At 42.5% G+C, this 16,852-nt stretch overlaps 1 protein-coding gene across 1 annotated transcript in view; it reads left to right on the forward strand.

Moving 5' to 3' along the window:
• The window catches only part of LOC116054874 (phosphodiesterase 4D interacting protein), a 152,815-nt gene that overhangs the window by 46,227 nt on the left and 89,736 nt on the right, over positions 1 to 16,852 (forward strand). The gene's annotated exons all lie outside the window — the stretch shown is intronic.

The raw sequence follows: 16,852 nt of genomic DNA on the forward strand, positions 1-16,852 counted from the left end.
CTCAGCAAGTTTTAAGCGTGGGGGACGGAGGGCACCGACATGGAATGTGCGGGGGAAATGTCCCCTGCGTACCCTGTGTCCGCTAAGCCCTTGCTGGGACGCACCCTAGGTTTCCTCTTTGGCAGCAGCCAAACTCAGCAGCAGCTGGGTTTGAGCTGCCTGAGTCCAGGCCCTGCTCCCCTCTCTCCTCCCTATCCTCTCTGGGAGTATCACGCTGCACCATCAAACCCGAGCCCCAGGCTACGGACCATTGCTCACAGCCTGCGCTCACTTCCGGTGGGTCAGGTATCTCAGACAGCCTGGGTCAGGAGGGGAAGTGGTGCATGTTGGGACATCTGATCCTGATCCAATGAGCAGTTCCAGCCTTTTTAAAGTCACCCTGCCAGTAAAACTGGACCTGTCCAGCTTGGGTTCCACCTGGCAGACAGCGGTCTTTGTGTATCTTAGCGAAGCTTCTCTGTGTGATATAAAATATAGTCTTTGCAGCGATGGATGGGCCCTCTTGTTGATTAGCCCCAGAAGGCCTTTCAGTCTGGCAGCAGGGATAAATGACCCAGTCTGCCCTGAATCAGATACTGTATTTACAGCTCCCTGCTTTCCACAAAATACGTGACATCAGACGTGGTTTAAACTGAAATAGACTTTTAAATCCACACACACCAGCTCTAACTGTGACTGATTGGTCAAGAATAGAAAACGGTGGTTTCAACTGCAGGGCCAAAAAAGGCCAAACTAAAGCCTCGTATTTATTTTCTATGATTGTCGATATTTAGAGACAACTGTGTATTGAACGTCAGTTTCTGGGAACTGACTGATTTGTGTCCATAACGCAGAGTTTTGAAAGCCGCGAAGCAGACATGGGAGAGCCACCGATTGCTTCGTCAGATTCAAAGTCTAACTTAAATCTTTTCTGATCAGATTGCGTCTGATTTGATTCATAACATAATCTTTTCTTTTCTATAATCTCAAATCTAAATGTTTTACATTTGAACACTAAAGGTGTGGCCTGGCTCCAGACCTGGGGCCTCATTTATCAACAGTACGTAGAAAATGTTCTAAATTCCCTTTTACGAATGAAATTTAGTATGTGTTTAAGTAAAAAAAAAAAATCTGCTTTTATCAAACGTGCGCAAGCCAATCGTAGGCACATCAGAAAGTAATCAATCTTGATAAATCCCACCTGTTCTTAACAGCCATGCTCGTTCACGATAAGGTCATTGGCATTCAGAAACACCTCCAATTAACCATATATGGTGACAGCACATCCCTTTATCGACCACGTGAATGTGTTTTTTTTCCCTCACTGCAATAATGGCAAAGAGAGCAAAGAAGAGGAACGTCTCAAACACAGAAATGGAGGCACTGGTAGATGAGGTTGAATCCAACCAACAATATATTGTTTGGTTCACTCTGTGCAGAAGGAATTACAAACAAAAGAAAAAAATGCAGCATGGGAGAAGGTCACGAATATCACGACACAAATCCAGCAGTGCATTTTTGGGGAAGCTGTACCTACTTAGAAGGGGAGCGTGCCTGTGTTCCCACAGCCCTATGTTCCCACATTTCTAAAAAAAAAAAAAAAAAAAGGCTTTTGGCTCTGTTCCCACAGTTCCCACATTTCTATGATTTATTTCTAAAATTAGGCTCTATGTTCCCACATTTCCTTTTTCATAAATTTGTATCAGATTTGATCCCCCTTTCTCCCAATTTGGTAGCCAATTACATTTAACCTATTATCCAGTAGCAATGGACTACAGATGGAATGTAACCCTGACCTTAACATAGGGCCTAATTTTAAGAAAAATCTTAGAAATGTGGGAACATAGGACTGTGGGAACATAGGGACTAATTTTCAGTGGAAAAAAAAATCTTAGAAGTGTGGGAACATAGGGCTGTGGAACCATAGGGCTGTGGAACCATAGGGCTGTGGAAACATAGGGCTGTGGAACCATAGGGCAGTGGAAACATAGGGCTGTGGGACCATTGGGCTGTGGGACCATTGGGCTGTGGGAACATTGGGCTGTGGGAACATAGGGCTGTGGGACCATTGGGCTGTGGGACCATTGGGCTGTGGGAACATAGGGCTGTGGGACCATTGGGCTGTGGGAACATAGGGCTGACCCCCTTAGAAGCCACTTTGTGCCCTCGCCAAACAGATCAGCACGATCTTTGAGCGCAATGTTTGCCAAGTCTTCCAACAACGCAAGAGAAGCTATTGCACTATATTTCAAACATTTGTCACAGCTGTCTTATATAGGGTTTGACACCAATTAGGCAACTTGTCTGCTTAAAATTAAACAAATAACTAATTGAATGTTTTCTAATAAAAGGAAACACAGGACATATGTGGATGTTGATTGCGTTATGCATACTGTGACACTCTTAAATGCTTTTTTATTTGTAGTATCGCTATTCTACCACTAGATTCTGTTCGTAAGCATAGCCAGAGCTGTGCTTATATTTATATTTAAGTTGGTAAATTCCACACTTTGCGTGGCAATGTTCTTACGCATAACATACGCACACATCTGTGCGTATGCATGATTGATAAATGAGGCCCCTGCTGAATTGCTGTTCACATCTCAGATGTTTTTCAATAATTCTGCAGTTTCCCCCGACTGGAGGCACAACTGAGCCAAAGCTTTGTAGTCTTTCTGTGCCCAAGCCAGAAACACAGAAACACAAAGAATGCATGTAGACAACTTAATAAAACTCTTAAATCAACATATTCCTTTGATTGTCATGTAAAAGTAACTGCTAGTACCTGATGCCACATCTGTGTCAACTGATATAAAGTTAGTGGAATAAATACTCCAGTCTCTATTCCCCTAAGACAGAAAATAGCCAACATGAACCCAACGTCAATCTGAATTATGATGTGAAATAAAACGGCATTATGAGGCACAGAAAAATGTGTTTTTATTCAGCAAAGTAAGGCCAAAAAGATACCAAATAAGCTCTCCCATGGAGTCTTTGAACAAACAGAATGTACAGTTCGCTAGCTAGAACCACGCAACAGTATATGATTAAAGGTTTTAGGCTATGTTCACATTTAGCGTCTTTTTTTAAGCTGCCAGCGTCTGTTTTACATTATGATCCTATGGAGTAAACCCTGCTTTCAAAAAAGTCAGGAGCACTTTTTAAACGCCAACTTTTTTTCTGCAGCTCAGAGCGTCTATTTGATGTTGACTTTTCTGAAAAAAACGCCCTACGTCAAGTGCTTTTTTGACAGCCAACCAATAACAAGCTGAGTAGCCAGACCTGTTGTTTCCATAAAAACAACAAATTAAGTCGGAGCACAGAGAGTTATATGATATGACCTATGATCACTGTTCAGGGAACTCACTTTGTTTTATGTAATGTTAGCATCTCTCTCTCTCCGTTCTTTCTATAGCTCGCTCCACCACTTTATTTTATCTAAAGTTAGCACCGCTCTCTCTCTCTGTTCTTTCTCTAGCTCGCTCCACCACTTTTTTTTTTATCTAAAGTTAGCACTGCTCTCGCTCTCTCTCTCTCTCTCTCTCTCTCTCTCTCTCTCTGTTCTTTCTCTAGCTCGCTCCACCACTTTGTTTTATCTAACGTTAGCACCACTCTCTCTCTCTCTGTTCTGCTCAGACGGTGAGGATGGATGGATGTGAGGAAAGGGAAGAGGGTACAAGTCTGGCATAGATGGAATGGAGGCAGGGATGGGGAAGAACCACTGTGGGGGATTCATGTAGAAAAGGCATGCACAGTATTGGGAAAGAAAGGGGATGAATGGGTGTGAATAGCAATGGATGGATGGAGGAATGACGCTGGGAGGTAAACGAACAAGGGGAAGAGAAGAAAGGGTGAGTCAAGGAAAGTGAGACAAGCAGGAGAGGAAGAGTTTACCACTACAAGAAATCCTACCACAGGCAATAAAACTTTTTAACAATTCATCGCTGAGTTTTAGATAATAATATATAATATACATCACAATACTGCACTTGTACAAACATAGGTTTACTTACGTCTTTATAAATACTATTTAAGTAGTTGTTTATTTTATTCGCAACTTCTACATACATTTGTACATTCTTTCCTTTGTATTTCTTTATCTTTATTTTAAAAAAAGTTGTTCATTCAGATTTAACGCATATTTTTTTTTTGTTTCCTCCGGTTGTGAGGCAACAAAAAGCAGACTTTGACCGAGCAACATTGACGTGTACCCTGAACCTTCGTGTGATTTCTGCTGCAGAACCGGGCTTTGCTTGTTATTTATGTCTGCTGCTTCCTCCCAAACAGCCTTTTAATGTGATTTCATTCAGGACCCCATGTCAGCTGAGATGATTTGCCGGCAGGCTTTGGTTTTCTATAAATGAACAACGCTTTTGATCCTGTCTTATAAAGTGGAGTTGGCTCTGGCCCGCTGTGGAGAAGAGGTGAATAATCCACTTCCAGCTCAGGCCTCGCTCTGCAGCCACAGTCTGCATCCGAACGTCTGGAGCCAGTGTGTTTCTGGGTGCTGTTAAAGAGATTCAGATCCTGTTTTGCTTCATGCCTCTTGTTCTTTTGGCATCATTAAAGCAAAAACAATGGCGCTCCGAGTAAATAGCCATGGAAACGCAGAGGGCGCTGCAGCTAAACACGGAGGCCAGCCAGAGGTTTTTTTCACCAGTGTGACCGACTCATTCCCACTGAAACCGCCGTCGCAGGCTGCATGCAACACACTCGTCCTGACCTCATCTTAATGTGCACTAAACACTTAGTTTAATCCTCGCTGTGCACATTATGGGATGTACATTGTGCTTTTGCACAGTATCAAACCCATTTTAGAGGGTTAGAAACTAAGCGTAAGGTCTCTTTGTTAGAGTGTCGAAGCTAACACATCACAGTCGGGTGTTTTTTTGTTTGTTTCGTCTTTTATTTCCCCCCCACCGTTTTAAAGTTGGCAGACAGGCTGGAAAAAGCCATCGAACGGCCTCCATCCATCGGTGCAGTTCCATCCCAAAAAAACCCTGATGGGAGGCTGGCACCGAGCTAAAGACTCCCCACCAACCGAGCCTCCGCTGCCACCTCCTTCGCACTGCACCATCCTTCACTGACATGCAGCTGCTGCCACCACATCTGGGAATGATTTTATTAAAACCCAAAGAGCGGAAAGTGAGAGGAGGCAGATGAAGTCGACGTTTAGATACCCTGTAATGTCTTCTGTTTCTTGTGACACATTGAGATCTGCAAACGTTAACAGTCTCCAGAGACTGTTCTTTTATACTTTTTCTGAGTTCCCATTAGAAGTGAAAACTGCTTATTAGCTCTGATTTATTTTTGTTGCCTTGTGGTTTGAACTGACTGAGCCTCCTGCCGGGGACCACTTGCACATTGTTGATTTTGCAGCTGTGACTGTTAGTGTGCTTAAAGTTTGTGATCTACAGATGGGAGTTTTGAATTAGGTTTCTTTTAGTCTTGCATAGCCAGACATATCTCCACAGCACTGTGGAGTGAAGTTTGGCTCAACCACAGATGCATTCTGAGATAGAAGAAAAAAATGCTCTGGTTTATTGGCATTTCTTTAAACCAATCACAATCGTCTTTCTTATCACAGCTATGCAGATGACACCCAACTAATTCTCTCCTTTCCGGAGTCTGAAACTCAAGTAGCAGCATGCAAGACTGAGCTCCTTTTCCTTCCAGGGAAGGGCTCTCCTACCCAGGACCTGACTATAACAATTGACAACTCTGTGGTGGTCCCCACCCAGACTGCTAGAAACCTGGGTATTACACTTGACGACCAACTCTCCTTCACTGCCAACATTGCTGCAACTACCCGATCGTGTAGATACATGCTGCATAACATCAGAAGGATACGTCCCCTTCTAACGCAGAAGGCAGCTCAGGTTCTGGTTCAGGCTCTAGTCATCTCATGTCTAGACTACTGCAACTCCCTCCTGATTGGCCTGACTGCATGTGCCATCCGGCCCCTGCACCTCATTCAGAACGCAGCAGCTCGACTTGTCTTCAACCTCCGCTCTCTTCACTGGCTACCAATTGCTGCCCGCATCTGCTTCAAGACACTAGTACTTGCATACAGGGCCACAAACGGATCAGCCCCAGCATACATCCAGGACATGGTCAAACCCTACACCCCAACCCGCTCTGCATCAGCCAACCTGCTTGCTGCCCCCTCACAGCAAGGGACAACTAATCACTCAACAAAATCCGACTGTTTGCTGTCCTGGCTCCTAAATGGTGGAATTAGCTCCCTGTTGACATCAGGATGGCTGAAAGCCTACACATCTTCCGCCGAAGGCTAAAAACACATCTCTTCTGACTACACCTCGGATAAACATAAAAAAAACAAAAAAGAAAAACAAATTTATATATATTTCTTGAAGCTGCACTTTCATATGGCTCTTTGTAGTTTTGCTTATTTAAAGCTAATGCACTTGCACTTACTACTTGTTGTCTGGAGTTTTTACCTTCAGGGTTGAAAGCACTTAATTGGTAGTTGCTTTGGATAAAAGCGTCAACTAAATGACATGTAATAATGTAATGTGATGTAATGTAATGTAATGTAACATGTAATGTAATGTAATGTAACATGTAATGTCTTGGGCGACGCTAAGCTCCGGACGCAGCAATGGTGGCTCTGCTAAATAGTTTAGGGAAGAAACTTGTTTTGGTGGAACATTTGCACCTCGCAAAAGAAAACACCACATACAATATTGAATGAAGTTAACCATGTATCCAGCTAATTTAAATAGCTTACGTTACTGTATGGTGTGACCAGTTAAATCATTAGCTGTAACCAATGTATCGCTGGTGTACTTGGTCCACAGCAATCCCACCAATCGGTCCCAAAACGTCCCAGTTAGAGAGGAAATGACCTAAACATATTCGTTGTAAATCTTTATAATCATTCCCCGAAAGAACCAAGCAGGTCTGCCTTGTTGCACCATCCAAAACTTGACATTTTTAGCGTGTAGCTCGCTGGCTTGGAGGTTCTGTTTGTTTTTGAGTTTAAGAACGGCGGCAAACAGAGAGCGAAAGGTTAGGTGCATCTGGCGGAACATCCAGTAAATAAACTTTTGGTTTTTGGTTTAAAAAGGAATATCTTCTGCTACGTTTCCCCCTGTCATTCCCCCTGCTCTGGCGTTTCCCCCTCTCATTCCCCCTCTTCTGGCGTTTCCCCCTCTCATTCCCCCTGCTCTGGCGTTTCTGAGCTCCTAAACCGGAGACATTTGGAAACACTTCTGACCCGTTTTGGTTTGGAATCTGCGGGGTTGTGTTGCAGTCTCAATGGCCGTAAACGGAGACCTTTGGCAACACCGACACTGACACCAACGTTTCTCCTCCTGATTGGGTCTTATCGGTCACAACGTCTCATTCTCTGAGACTAAAGCTACTAACTTTACCATGGCAACTACCAGCAGCGGGCGGAATCTACACGCTGCCTCCTGTTTATGCCCAGTATACCAGAATGTTGATGAGATATATTGGTTTGAGCGTGTTAGTTTAAACGGAGATTAGTTCTTCTACTGGAGATAAAAACACTTGTGTGCACAGAGATCACTTTAGCTCAAAACTCCACTTAAAAACCAAAATGTAGCAGTGTAAATGTAGTCTAAGTCCGAACAGGCGCGTTTTGAATGGGTACTGCACTAGTTCTTTTAATGAAGCTTTTCTTGCATTGGAAAGTCTTACTGAATATTGTTTCAGTCACTAATTTGAAGTCACCTTTTGCAGCATATTCACATATGAAGTTTGGTTAGAAATACTGTTCTTTGTTTATTTAAGGTGCAGTAGGTAAGACTTATAAAACTAACTTTCTGTCATATTTGCTGAAACTGACCCTATGTTCCAGTAGAACTACATGAAGCAGGTCATTTAAAAATAAATCCAGCTCCTCTGGCTCCACCTACAGCCTGTAGTGAGATTTGCAAAAATCCACCGCTCCCTGTTCAGATGCACCAATCAGGGCCAGGGGGGGGTGTCTAACTGCGTGTCAATCACTGCTCATGCACATGCATTAATTCTCCCTTGTGGGGGGAGGGGCTTAGGAAACTGTTTTGGGATTTAGCGGAAAGGGGGGAGGGACTGAGAAGTTGTCGATGTTCAAATTTTTTGTCCTGGATCTTCGCAATCCCACCTACAGCACCTTTAAAGCTATACACTCTCTGATATTCTGCATTACGCAAATAATTTTGTCTCACTGTAACAAAGTTTTATTTGACATTCTATGGTTGGTTCTTCTGACTGATGTCGACCTGTAGTTTATTACATCACTTTGTATTTTAATCGTTCGCTCTCTCACCCCTCAGCCAGCTTTGCTTTGGAGACAGCCAGTCTTTAAATTTTCTGCTTGATAAATTTCCCCCATAAATTAATCTCAAACTCTGAGCTGTGTTTTCTCTGAACGTCGGCCCAACTGTTTAGTCCGTCATTACGAGCCTTGTGGTGTGAGGAGAACTGATTAGTCACTGGAAAATAACATAGAAATAAATACAGTTCCATCTCAGAAAAAATAAATTGAGGTTATTTTACACACTTGTTAAAAGTTTCTTGATGTATTTAGTTTTGGTTAGCAGTGTGAGAACAGTAGCACGTGGCCTTCTCTCGCTCATTAATCTATTTTAAGGGTGAAGTGTAACGTAATCTGTTGCAGGGACTTTGGCATTGAGTGTGATTTTATTATGAACATTTGCAATGAATTTCAATTATATGGATTCAGTGTGTGGTCAGACTTAATGTGGCTCGCAGTTTCTGTGCCATGCTCGCTAATAACAGCAGGGAGACCTCTGAAGTCTGCAGAAACCAGCTGTGGGAGTAATTTAATGCTGTTACAAATCATCACACTCCATTTTATTGTTTAAAATACATAGAAACTGATCTGTGCTGTTTTGTGTTTGCTTCTTTTCTCTGAATGTTTAATCTGATGTGAAAGCAACTATTGGTTGGTTCACTCTTGCTGCCCCCCCAAGTGGCCACAAAAAAATCTGTAACTGCCGGTTTAAATCATAGACGGCGGGATAAAGATGCACGACGTGTCTCCACTTTCTCCCGTTGCACAAAAGTGAAGCCAAAATATCTCGGATTTGTGCGCTGCCATCTTGTAATGTTGGAGCCAGAGTCTGCGGAGATAGTGATCGGGGCAGTGGAGCTGCGGTATCCAAGTCCCGCCTATACACCTGTCCGACCAATCGCGAGTCAATCCCAGCTGTCAGTCATGATGTTTCAGCCCGTCTTTATAGCATCGAATGAACACTTGTACAAACATCAGCGTGATCAGAAGTAGCTTGATTATGTAAAAAATCATAATCACAATTATTTTGGTCAATATTGAAATCCCTATTATTTCACACGATGACTCATTGACTTTTGGAAAGATGTTGCATTTATTAAAGTTAAAAAAAAACATTGAAACTGTTTAACAAATCAACATGGAAAACACCTTGAACTGTGACATTTCGCTTCATACTTTCAGTGGTGGAAGAAGTATTCAGATCCTTTACGTAAGTAAAAGTACCAATACCACACTGTAAAAAATACTCATTTACAAGTAAAAGTCCTGCATTGAAAATGTTACTCAAGTAAAAGTATGTAAGTATCATCAGGTAAATGTACTTAAAATATAAAAAATACTCAATGCAGAAAAATCCTCCCATTTTAGAAACGGGAAACGATCCAAACTGTTGTGTAAAACATTGTATTTTATAAACTACATGTGTTTTGTGTGCAGGAATCTTAATGTGTAAAGTAACTAGTAACTAAAGCTGTAACAGATGAATGTAGTGGAGTAAAAAGTACAATATTTCTCTCTGAAATGTAGTGGAGTAGAAGTAGAAAGTGGCATGAAAAGAAAAGACTCAAGTAAACTACAAGTACCTCAACATTTGTACTTAAGTACAGTACTGGAGTAAATGTACTTAGTTACATTCCACCACTGCATGTTTCCTCCTAGCTTTTTCAATTCCCCCTCAGAACACAAGACAAAATAAGAGTTTAAGCCATGTTCAGGCCAAAGATTCGCAACAAGACGAGTTGAAACTTGTAACAACTTACACCAATGAAACGAGAGGAGACGGTGTATCATCATTAAATGGATTATGGATCATTTTATTTCTATAGTTCGTAGCTGACTTTACAAGCTGACTTCTCTATTGGCTGTGGAACAGGTGACGTCCCTTACGTTCTAAAACCCAACGCATTCTCATGAATGGGTTCGTATGACATTGTACGAAAGTTTATGCACACCAATTCAAATGAAATCCTACAAAAATGGGCGGCCGCCCGGCTGGTCACATGACGCCGGCTACAGAGCTCTGTGAGATGTCGCCCGTATCAGCGGCAGCTGGTAGTCGATTTTACCCGACAAAAAGTGACTTTGAGCCGGGTACAGAGCAACCCAAGCTGCCGGGCATTTCGGCGGACATTACAGTTAAAGGACATATCCAGCGCAAAATTAACCTAGGGGTTAATAACACGTGTCGACCGTTCTCTGGGATATGTTTTCATGCTAATCGAATGTGACCAGTTTTATCGCAAACTGCTAATTAGCTTGTAACGCTAGTCGTCGGGACACGAGGAAAGTAAAAAGAAATTGCTATTTCTATACCACTAACAAGGCTCAAAATAGCACCACACTTCCATGGTAGCATAATGAGGGTCCCTACATGTAAACCGAAGCATTGAGAACTATGTAAGTGTACAGACAGCTTATTAAAAAGATAGTTTATAAAGGCAGTACTGCTCACGTATACAGGCAGGCGCCATCTTGGAAAACAGTCACGACCAGTCGAACGACGAACGCTGTGTAACCAGTAACCAGTAACATAGCTCAAACACGGCGTTCATCGTTTGACTAATCGTGACTAGTGATTTCTTTTTACTTCATCCGTGCCCTGATGACTAGCGTTTTAAGCTAATTAGCGCTTTGCGCTAAAACTGGTCACATTAGATTAGCATGAAAACATATCCCAGAGAACGGTTGACTCAATACACGTGCCATTAACCCCTAGGTTCATTTTGCACCGGATTTCTCCTTTACGTTTAGGGAAAAGATCATGGTTTGGATTAAAACACTCCCAACGAATACCCAGGACAAGAACTCCGCTCCCCGGCTTGAAAGCGCTGTGTTTCATGACCCAAACATCCACCCCGACCTCCTCCCTGGTCCACAGCTTTCTTATACTCCAGCAGTTAGGGCTGTAGTACTTGAGTCCGGACTTGAGACGTTTTTCTATTGTCTCGGACTTGTCTTGGACTCGTTTGTATTTGGACTCGTCCATTAGACTCGACAAATATTCTATTTGGTTTTGACCGAGTCCAGCACTCAATGCTTTTTTTCTAAAGTAACTTCCTTCAAAACAAAACCATTGATGAAGCACGCTTGTTCAGAAAACAGGTATTGGTTTAATTTAAAATCCATCTAGAATGGGCAATGGTATTGGTCCTCGGTTCATGCCTGGTTGCATCATATACCTCAATCAGTATGTCATAAAAACATAAAAAATCATAAAGGTTACGTACACACGTCTTAATGCTTAATTTGGATTTTTTTGCTCAGATCCGATTTTTTGTTTGGCTGTTCACATTACCTTTTAAGATGTGGCCTATATCAGATTCCAGTGTGAACTGTTTGCGGTTTTGAACTGACCCGCATGCGCAAAAGAACAATAACAATGACATCAGACGCAGCACGCTGTTGTACTAAAGTTAGGGAGGTTATGGAGGAAGTAAGAATTTTAGCATTAAGGCTCTTCACCTTCCTTTGACACTGCTGCCACATTCTCCTGTGTCCCTGCTCTTCCATTTCGTTTGCTATTTTTTCAAAAACGGAGCCGTTACGGTATGATCCTTCTAGTTTTGATTGAATTGAAGTATTTCCCCATACACTAATTAGGTCTAACACCTCACTCTCCCTCCATTGACTTGCTCCATCCCTGTTCTCCATTTTGTAGGCCTAGTCAAGTTTTTAATGTTACTGTCTGTGTCTAGGGGCGCATAATTGTGACAAATGTCGATGTAGATTGACATAAAAGTTGCATCAAATCCGCCTTGGTTGTTCAAACTGCGGCCGCATTGAAAAAAATCTGATTCAGGACCACATATGGAACTGGTCTAAATCTGATTTGAGTGTTCACACTACTTCTGAAGAAGTCTGATCTGGTCACTTGACCCCAAAAAAAACAGATTTGGGCCACTTTTGCCTGCAGTCTGAACATAGCCAAAAGTCATAGTATAATATGACATAATAAGTAATATATAGTATATCATGAAAAGTTCTAAAAAAGTCATCATGCATCAATCATCAGGTATCAATCATTTTCATTTTGGCCACAGACACAACGTCAGCGAGCACTTTGTACTCTGGATTCTTCAGGGCAAGTAATAAGTTCAAGAAGGTGAACACCGTTTTTTTTTTTTAGTGACACCTGTGTTGCTTGTTATTTGTTACTTGTATTTTCCATCGGCAAAGACTGTTCTTGTTACACCAGAATCTAAAATGTGAAGTTACACTTAAGCTTCATGTGACTTGAGTGAAATTGTTATACTTAAAGTAAATAATATGGCCTAATTTGATCCTTTTCTTTTTCTCGCCTGTGTAAAACCAGCCTCTGGCGACTCGACCAGCTGAGTCTCAGCAACGCCATCAACTGGTTTGAGTCGAGCTGAGACGGGCCGGTTCACACTGCTGCAGCTTTTCCCTCAAACGTCCTGAAACTGTTTAATCTTGTCACAAATCTTTGGTCTGAACTGAGCTTTAAAGTGCTTGAAATAAATTGACATTTGAACACATTTTGCCAAAATGTAATGTGAAAAATAATCCGTTTTCTGGATTTCATTGTTTGTTTTTTAAGCCAAAATCGCGACCAAAATCCGATTACTTGAACGGCCCTAATCAGAACTAACTAAAATGACAGAAACCATTCTTGGGGAAATTTATTTGATGTGTACTTTGATTTTAGTTTGGCCCATATCCCATCGACCCCTTGGTTTAAAGCAGGGGTTTGATGCATAGAGTGTACAAGTGAAGCCAAAGCATGTGGATCGCCCGTTATTAAAATTAAAATGATCTGACCCTTGACGTTGAATATAATAAACTGTGCAGTGCAGGTTTTATCTATCTCCCTTTTCTCTCTGTCCGTGATTTTAATTAGCTCCTGGGGATATTTTTAGTGGCTCTCTTGATGATTTAATTAGGTTTACAAATTATAATTTTTAACCACCACGTCTACCATGGACCGTGGCAGCACAATAAACACAATCAGACATTCCCCCTGCAGAACTGCATTAGGGGTTTGGCACTGCCAGAGAGCAGGGCTGGAAAATGTCGAGCTAGCTGGCATCAAGGAGCTCCTGTTACCGGTAAAGGGGGAAAATCTCCCAGCGCTCTGCCAATCCTGAACACACACAAACACACACACACACACACACACAGACACAAAGTCACACACACACACAGTCACATAGTCACACAGTCACTCACACACACACACACACACACACACACACACAGCCACACACACACATACACACATACACAGTCACACACACACACACACACACACACACACACACACACAGTCACACACACACACACACACATACACATACACAGTCACACACACACACACACACACACACACACAGTCACACACTCACATGCAAACTCCCAATTACGCTCCTATTCCTGTAGAGATGGATTTTTACTGTAACCCTCTCTCGACACAAAGATGAAGCTGAGAGGGGTTAGCAACCTGCCATGGCAACAAAACAGCCTTTAATGGAATAGAGAAAGGGACAACATAGCCTCCCTTTGTACCCAGATATTTCAGGTCTTAATCCTTTCTGATTCTAATAATGGGCTTTGAGTTTGTTCCCAGATAATAAGACTCAGTGGGGTAAAAGTTGGAGCATCGGGAGCCTGGAAAAAATGTTCCAATGCTTTTTTTTCTTTCCTTCTCTCGTATTGGATTATGCTCCGGTGTTGGAAAAGTCTTGCAGAATTAGGATGATTTCATTTCACGGGCATGTCGTGTTGCAATAAATTCAGTCTTTTCTTTTTCTTTGCGTGACCTTTGGATGAGCCGCTGCGGCCGCAGTCTCTTCTCCAACTCTCCTCCTCGGCTCCAGATTGGTTTTCAGTTGTCAGTGTAGGTGATGCACTTGTATCCAACTTCTCCCATCCGTGTGTGTGTGTGTGTGTGTGTGTGTCCACTTCAATCTCTGATCACCTCTTCCAACATGTGTACCAACACGACATCCCAGAAATCTCATCTGGTTTGATTTTAAGTGGGGAATAATTGTGGTTTTGGGTTTTTCAAACTCTGTCAAATTTAGACTGTTATAAAGTGTTGTCATCAGCAATGTACTTTGGGTTCAGTCTCTCCTGCTTATTATTGGTTATTGACAAATCGCTCTGGCTAACGTGTTCAGAAGTCAGCCGACGTTGCTCCTTCATGAGGACTCTGGAGGTTGGCCGTGTGTGGCAAAATGTACGTGGACGGTCAAACGTTGCAGCTCACAGTCGGTGTTCCAGTTTATCCAGTTCATCCTGAAGTTGTCGGATGGGTCGAGGTCAAACAGTTGTTCACATAGACACACTGTGTGTATACAATTTCAACACAATCATACATAAAAGACAGAATAGGTCGATTTCCAAAGACTCCCAAAACCACATATTTACTGCTGCATGGTGGCCGTTTTAAACACGTGACCACAGGGGGAAATTTATTCATGTGACCGTTGCATTTAAAGTAACGGCCACCGTTTTAATGCTACATTTCAAATGTTTAGAATCCATCACTTAATTCATTCATTACTATAGTATCATTATTTTAGGAATAATGCATTCACTTCTTTTTAAATTAGCAATTTGCTAAAATCTCACATACCCCCTGCAGTACTCCAAAGTACCCCTAAGGGGTGCGCGTACCCCCGTTTGAGAAACACTGTATTAGAGGGTAGGAACAAATGACCCATAACGTCGAATGGTTTACAGGATTTGTTGGTTTTTGCAGAAACTATTTCACATTCAAGATATCTGCATGTATCTTATTTTTTGTCTGCGTGTAGTTCTCATATATGCAGAATGTGACGGCAACATGTGTTCCTGAAGCCAGCCATATGCTTATGTGTAGCTGTAATCTGCCATCACTAAGTCTTATTGGACGGCCCGGCATGTGTGATCAGCGGCGTCTCACCACTTCAGCATTCCTCAGTGACAGCCGCAGGGCCACGGCTTCTGTAAATAGCCTCTGGATGGCTGCTGCTTCTCAGAGATCTGCAGAGATGTTGGGACTCTCTGAGCTCAGGTGGAGTGTCAGCGCCTCCCCGTGGGCACAGACCCGTTCATCTCATTAGTGTTTAAAACAAGGATCATACCTGGGGGTTTACAGCAGGCTTATTGCAGTGAATTGGCTTTGTTTTTCTCCGAGAGTGAGGCAGTGAACTCTTATTTTATCAGGAGGATCAGGGACGTAGCACAAGATTCTGGGCCCTGTAGAAAGGGGGCCCCTCCCCACATTCACAGCTATTCATTTTAGCATCTTTTTGGGCCCTCCTCACAACGAGGGTCCTGGATACTCAGTCCCCTTTTCACCCCCAGTCCAACACCCCTGAGGAGAGTTGAGAGTGTGTGAATAATAAGTTTGAATAAGTAAAGTATGTAAGTATTTTCTATTCCCTTTAGCTCTTTTCCTTTTAAATTTAGTTTTGGGCAGTTACAGGTGGCAAGAAGTCAATACGTCTAGTTAAAAAAGAAATGTCAAAATGAATTGAAAAGTCAGCAAAGACTCTATTTCAGTGTGCAGTTAGAATATTGTCATAATTAAAGTCATTTAAATGCTGTGGATAAAATATTCACTTTCCAATCTAAAAAATAAAATAAAAAATTTGACCCAATTTTAGCCGAGACATGAAGACCAAATCGAAGCTTTACCGAGTCATGAAACAAAAGGGACGTTGCCGTCTCAGGAGAATGTCTTCCACTGAAAAACACCCACATAAGTCGTTTGTTCCAGCAGCAATCACGGCCTATATTAGAGAGGAAACTGCTCACCAGTTGTCCTCTATAGGCCTCAGTCTTATCGTATTATTAGACCCTCTGAGAGAGGTTTCTGTTGATGGAGCTGAAGGACTGTAACACTTAACACCTATCGGTATCCTTTATTAGAAGATCTTCAACAAAAGTCCACTGGTACTTCTTCTTTTTTGTAAGGGTATTTTAAAAAGCTTGCATCAAGTCTTTCTTTATGTTTAGTCATATCTACAGCTATCCTGCCATTGGCAGAAGACGTAGACGGTGTGCAAAACAGCTGTGCAGCTCCCAAACATTCACTCCCCACGAGGTTTTGTGGCGAGATAACACCCCACTTCATCTTCCTCTACTTTTGGTAGAGGCCGTGTTTTAGACAAATGTAAAAATAGGTTATTACAGTAAGTGAACAAATGACCAACGCTGTCATTTCTGTGATGAGGAAAGGCTCTTTTGATCTCAAGTCGACCATCTTAGTTAAAGGTCAAATTGAAGAAAAAACACACGCATCAAATCTCCAACACGTTCCCAAGTCTGTATGTTAAGAGGCTTCCACAGTAGCTCAGCACTTGTGCCTGTTATCAACACATGCACGCACACACACACACACACACACACACACACTCACTCACTCTCCTGGTTCACATTCTTGGCATGACTTTGTCGTGGTAAAAAAGGAAACATCCCCTCGGCCCTCGCGCCCCCCTCCCCGCCTCCCATAATCCCCTCTTGTGTGCCTGTGTGCCATCCCCGACCCTCCTGTAACAGATCCAAACTGAGAGGGGCTCACGTCTACTTTGTGTTTTGTCCCCGACTCTGTTCTCGTCCCTGCGTGTTGATGTGTGACAGCAG

Source organism: Sander lucioperca, chromosome 11 (genome assembly GCF_008315115.2).
Source record: "Sander lucioperca isolate FBNREF2018 chromosome 11, SLUC_FBN_1.2, whole genome shotgun sequence".
NCBI lineage: Eukaryota > Metazoa > Chordata > Actinopteri > Perciformes > Percidae > Sander > Sander lucioperca.